The sequence below is a fragment of the Saimiri boliviensis genome, chromosome 16 (assembly GCF_048565385.1).
Source record: "Saimiri boliviensis isolate mSaiBol1 chromosome 16, mSaiBol1.pri, whole genome shotgun sequence".
NCBI classification, from domain to species: domain Eukaryota; kingdom Metazoa; phylum Chordata; class Mammalia; order Primates; family Cebidae; genus Saimiri; species Saimiri boliviensis.
The window spans coordinates 11,157,610-11,164,221 of record NC_133464.1 but is presented as its reverse complement, the minus strand read 5'-3'; the positions used below and the strand labels follow the sequence as shown (position 1 = coordinate 11,164,221).

Sequence of the window (6,612 nt, the reverse complement as noted above, 5' to 3'; positions counted from 1 at the left end):
TATGTAATATAAATAAATATGTATTTAAATATATCTATAGATACATATTTTTATATAATATATGTAAAGCCCAGATTATAGATATATCTATAGATATATAGATATGTAGAAAGGTATATCTAGATATACAAATATATATTTATATATTTAGAGAGATATAATATGTATTTATATATTTAAAGATATATAAGACATATTTTTATAGAGACGTTATATGTAAATAGGGTTATATAAATAAATAGGGATAGATATATATATTGCTATAGCAAAGGATTTAGAAATGACATATATTAAGCACACATAAATACTATGTGCTCCATAAATGGTAGCTATTATTACCCAGTCATGACTAACCTGTAATATTTTATACAAAGTAGGAGCAAGTTTGATTGATGTGCTAAAAAATATGTAGTCCAGACACTGAAAAATGACAGGCCCGTAGGAAGAGGGGGATCAATGTCAAAAGGAAATATGAGTCGATTTTACAAATAAGTGAGATCAAATCCAATCGAAAACCTGACAATTCATTTGAAAAAAATGTCATTACCACCTTGAAATATTTGCAGATATAGAAGATATAAAATTTAAAATGTGCATTTAAGCATGATTAAATATTAGACCATTATGAGAGATTTGTTACCCGTATCAAGAAAATCACTTGAATCATGAGACTGTACCTTCTAAATAGAGCTTTGATGGTGACAGATCTATACAGTTCTGAAAATAGGACCCTGTTTTCAAAGAGGCATGTGATTATGGGTAAGAGTTTATCCCAATTAAATACCATACGTTAGAGGCCTTCCTGGAGCTGTGGTAGCAAATTATCAGAAACTTGGTGGCTTAAAATGACATAGATTTATTCTCTCGTAGTTCTCAGGGCTGGAAGTCTAAAACCAAGGTGTTTGCAGGGCCACACTCATTCCAAAGGCTATAGATAAAAATCCTTCCTTGCCTCCTCCAGCTCCTAGTGGTTGCCGGCACTCCTTGGTGTCCTTGGCTTGTAGCTGCGTAACTCCAGTCTTAAAAATATTTATAAAAGTAGGTTTAGGGTTATGTTAACTATATAAATAAAAATTTTACATTTGTGTTTTAATTTTAATACAGTAAATGTCAATACAAAAAACACAGGAAAACAAATGCTCTTTGAGATTCTCTATGCTTTTTTTTTAAGAGTTAAAATAATCCTGAGACCAAAATCTGAGAACCAACAAGAGAATTTGATTTATATATTTTCATGTCTGATTTATTAAAGATATAGAAGTTTCCTGAGAACCTCAGAAAATCTTCCTTGTTAGATGTGTAATTCTGTCTTTTGAAGTATTTGAGAGAACCATAGTTTTTCCTCTGTAATTGAACTATCATAAGACATGTCTGAAGTATATAAGTAGTGTTATCTAAGGTAAATCGATTTGCATTTACAAATTAATTGAATGTTCATTAAAGAATCAGTGATAACTTCATATTTTTGTATAGAATTAACTAGTTTGATTTTATAAATTTAATAGTAAGATTTTTTGCAAATGAGATTGCTTTCTTGATTTCTCTTCTTGCTAGTTCATTGTTGGTGCATAGACACTTATTAATTTTTCTATGTTGATTTTGTATCTGGAAGCTTTACTGAATTTATCAGTTCTAAGAGTTCAAATAATTTAATAAAGGGTATATTTTTAAAAGTTTAAATTAAACTTTTAATAACATGTTATTTACAACACAAACAAGCACGGTAATCCTTTCTATGCACAATAGAAATTTAGATATTAAAATATATTTCTAAAACCTATTAACAGGTGTTAGGAGCATAGAAAACTAAGAAAATAGGACACAAGACAGACACATCTTGATAAAGTGCCAAGAGCTATCAGAAGTGTCTCCAGGAAGAACCCAATAAGTAGCATCCTTGGGGTTGGGGTTGTCAAGGAGGAGGTGTCACAAAGCCCTTGGTAAGGGCAGGGAAATTCTAGAGAGGAAGAAACCGCAATGGAGGCCAAGGACATTAGGGATCATCTTTATCACCCTCTTAGGTATTAATCCCTTATCAGATAAATAGTTTGCAAATATTTTCTCCCATTCTGCAGGTTGCCTCTTCACTCTGTTGATTGTTTCCTTTTCTGCTCCAAAGCATTGCAGTTTGATATAATTCCATTTCTCTATTTTTGCTTTTGTTGCCTGTGCTTTTGAGGTCATCTTCATAAAATCTTTACCCAGACCAATATCCTTCTTTCCCATATGTGTTCTTCTAGTAATTTCATAGTTTAGGGTCTTACACTTAAGCCTTTAACCCATTTTCAGTTGATTTTTGTATGTGATGAAAAATAGGGGTCCAGTTTCATGCTTCTGCATATGGTTATCCAACTTATTACTGATTCAATCCCATTACTGATTAAAGATTTAATTACTCTTAATTGTTCTGTTCAGGCTTTCTACTTCTTCTTGGTTCATTCTTGGTAGGTTCTATGTGTCCAGGAATTTTTCTATTTCCACTAGGCTTTCCAATTTGTGGGCATATAGTTGTTCAAAGCAGGTCAAATAATTATTTGTATTTCTTTTTCTTTATTTCAATAGCTTTAGAGGTACAAGTGGTTTTTCCTTACATGAACGAACTGCGTAGGAGTAAAGTGGGGGCTTTTAGTGTATCTTTCAGCCAAATAGTGTACATTGTACCTAATAGGTAATTTTTCATTCCTCACTCCCTCCCCCCTCCCCTCTTCTGTGTCTCCCATGGTTTAATAACCACTCTGTATGCCTTTGCACACACATGGCTTAGATCCCACTTATAAATGATAATATGCAATATTTCATTATCTGTTCCTAAGCTATTTCATGTAGGATAATGGTCTCCAGTTTCATCCAAGTTGCTACAAAAGACATTATTTCATTTATTTTATGGCTGAGTAGTGTTCCATGTTGCAAACATATACCACATTTCCTTTATCCAGTTGTCAGTTGATGGGCATTTAGGTTGATTCTGTTATCTTTGCAGTTGTGAATAGTGCTGTGATAAACATACACATACAGTTGGCTTTTTGATATAATAATTTGTTTTACTTTGGGTAGATACCCAGTAACGAGATTACTGAATTGAATCACAGATCTGCTTTAAGATATTTCTTAAATCTCCATACCATCTTTCCATAAAGGTGGTACTAATATACATTCCCACTGGCAGTGTGTTAAGTACTCCATTTTTACTATATTTGCACCAACATCTATTGCTTTTGACCTTTTAGTAATGGTTCCTCTGGCTGGGGTAGGATGGTATCTTATTGAGATTTTAATTTTCAATTTCCCTGATGATCAGAGAAGTTGAGTATTTTCTCACGTATTTGTATATCTGCTTTTGAGAAATGTCTGCTCCTTTCACTTGGCCCGTTTTTAGTGGAATTACTTATTTTTCTATTGTTGATTTGTTTGAGTTCCTTGTAGATTCTGGATATTAGTCCTTTGTTAGATGAATAGTTTGCAAATAATTTCTCTTATTTTGTAAGTTATCTGGTAATCTATTAATATATATCTTTTGCTGTGCAGAAGCATGTTAGTCTAATTAGGTCCCATTTATGTATTTCTTTATTTTGTCACATTTGTTTTTTACCTTAGTCATAAATCCTTTGTCTAGGTCAATGTCCAGAAGAGTTTTTCCTAGGTTTTATTCTAGAATTTTTATAGTTTCACGTGGCAGGTTAAAGTCCTTAATCTAGCTTGAGTTAATTTTTGTATATGCTGAGAGAGGAAGATCCAGTTTCATCACTCTACATGTGTCTATCCAATTTTCTCAGCACCGTTTATTGACTATGATGTCCTTTCCCCAGCACGTTTTGATCTGCTTTTTCCAAGATCAGTTGGTTGTATGTTTTTGGCTTTATTTCTTGGTTCTCTATTCTTTTCCATTGGCCTATGTGTCTACTTTTATACCAGTAGCATACTGTTTTGATTACTATAGCTTTAGAGCAGACGTCCCCAAACTACGGCCCACCCCCTCAGCCACATGCGGCCCCCTGAGGCCATTTATCCGGCCCCCTGCAGCACTTCAGGAAGGGTCACCTCTTTCATTGGTGGTCAGTGAGAGGAGCACAGTATGTGGCGGCCCTCTAACGGTCTGAGGGACAGTGAACTGGCCCCCTGTGTAAAAAGTTTGGGGACGCCTGCTTTAGAGTATAATTTGAGGTCAGATAATGTGATGCCTCAAGATTCATTCTTTTTGCTTAGGATTGCTTTGGCTTATCAGACTCCTTTTTGGTTCCATATGAATTTTAGAATTGTTTTTTCTAATTCTGTGAAAAATGATATTGGTGGTTTGATAGAAACTACATTGATTGTAGATTGCTATAGACAGTATGATCATTTTCACAATATTGATTCTTCCAATTCATAAACATTTTCTGTGTTTCCATTTGTTTGTGTCATCTATGATTTCTTTCATCAGTATTTTGGAGTTCTCCTTGCAGAGATCTTTTGCCTTCCTGGCTAAGTATACTCCTAGGTATTTTATTCTTGTTGTGACTATTGTAAATGGGATTGAGTTCTTGATTTGATTCTCAGTTTGATTATTACTGGCGAATAGCAGTATTGGTGATTTGTGTACATTGATTTTGTAACCTGAGACTTTACTTAATTCATTTATCAAATCTGTAAGTCTTTTGGAGGAGACTTTAGGGTTTCCTAGGTATAAGATCATGTCATCAGCAAACAGAGATAGTTTGACTTCCTCTTTTCCAATTTGAGTACATTTTATTTCTTTCTCTTGCCTGATTTCTCTGGCTAGGACTTCAGAGTCTTTCCATGGTAACCACTGTAGTGTCTCCTTTTTTTGTTTCAGACTGTATTTATTTGGGTCCTCTCCCTTTTTTTTTTCGTTAATCTAGCTAATGGTTCGTTGACATTTTTATCTTTTCAAAAGGCAAACCTCATTTTGTTAATCCTTTGTAAGTTTTTTAGTTTCAATTTTATTTCTTTCTGCTCTGACATTCGTTGTTTCTTTTCTTCTACTAATTTTAAGTATGGATTTTTCTTGCTTTTTTAGTTCTTTGAGATGAATTAGTAGGTATTCGAAATCTTTCTACTTGTATGATATAGGTATTTATTGCTATAAACTATTGCCTTAATACTGCTTTTGCTATTTCCCATAAGTTTTGCTGTGTTGTATTTCTATTTTCATTTGCTTAATTAAGTTTTTTAATTTTCTTTTTAATTTCTTAATTGACCTCTTGGTCACTAAGGAGCATGTTGTTTAATTTCCATGTATTTGTAAAGTTTCAAAAGTTTTCGTTATTGATTTCTAGTTTTATCCCATTGTGTTCAGAAAAAAATTAATATGATTTAAATCCTTGTAAATTTATTGAGACTTATTTTGTGGCCTAATACGTGGTCTGTCCTGGAGAATGTTCCATGTGCTGATAAAAAGAATGTGTATTCTGCAGCTGTTGAATGCAGTGTTCTGTAAATGTCTGTTAGGTCCATTTGGTCTACAGTACAGTTTAAATCCAATGTTTCTTTTTTATTTTTATTTTTCCTGCCTCACTTTTATTTATAGAAATGGCACAGGAGAACCCCAGCCCCATGCAGATGGCAGCCTAGGGGGTCGTACCAGTCCTCCTGTCCTCACGTTGGCAGACAGAGATATCTACTCTGAAGCTTTTGTAGGGGCCTGTGTACCTCTGGGAGCCTGAGCAGGAACTGAAGCTGGAGCTGCAGCCTGTGCCTTGGTTTGATCCTTGGTCTTGGCCTTGGTCTTGGCCTTGGCCTTGGCCTTTGGCTGACAGAGCCTGAGCTGCTTGGCAATGCGGGCATGAGCATGCTTCCTGAGCTTGGGGTGGGCAATGTAGGCAAGTCAATTGAGCTTGGGGCTGACACCCTTTGGGAACTTGGGCTTAACTTCCTTGGACTTTACGAAGGCCCTGATAGCCTGGGCACGTGCACTCATGGCCTTGCCATTGTTGGCCTGTGTCTTCTTCAGGCCCTTCTTGTCGTGCTTCTTGGCCCAGCGCATGTTCCTCAGGAACTTGGGGTCCACCCCCTTAAGACCTTAAGAGATTCGTATCTTTGTGATCAGGGTTTCTTGATACCATTTCTATGCCATTTTCGGGACTGATTGTGTGTAGTGTGGTTCTTGGACTTGGCCATATCTGCACCTAAGCCATGGCTCCTGAAGTGCCTAGAACCGGACGAGAGCATCCAATGTTTCTTTATTGATTTTCTGTCTGGATGATCTATTGATGTCCAGTGCTGATAGTGGGATGTTAAAGTCCCCAACTATTATTATATCATAGTCTGGCTCTCCCTTTAGTTCTAATATTTGCTTTATATATCTGGGTGCTCTTGTGTTGGGTACATATATATTTACAGTTGTTATATCTTCTTGCTGAATTGATCTTTTTTTCATTATATAATAAACTTCTTTATCTCTTTTTACCATTTTGACTTAAAGTGTATATTATCTCAGGTAAATATAGCTACTCCTGCTTGCTTTTGGTTTCTGTTTTTGTTTTTGAAATATCTTTTTTTATTCCTTTATTTGCAGTCCATAGGTTTCTTTATAGGTGAAGTGAGTTTCTTGTAGCTAGTATATAATTGGGTCATTTTTTTAAGTCTGTTTACCCAGTCTATGACTTTTAAGTG

The 6,612-nt window shown here is 35.0% G+C and overlaps 1 pseudogene; it reads right to left on the bottom strand.

The window, feature by feature from the left end:
* Positions 1–5,617: 5,617 nt before the first annotated feature.
* Positions 5,618–6,379, bottom strand: LOC120365766 (large ribosomal subunit protein eL29 pseudogene; annotated as a pseudogene).
* Between the last annotated feature and the right edge of the window lie 233 nt (positions 6,380–6,612).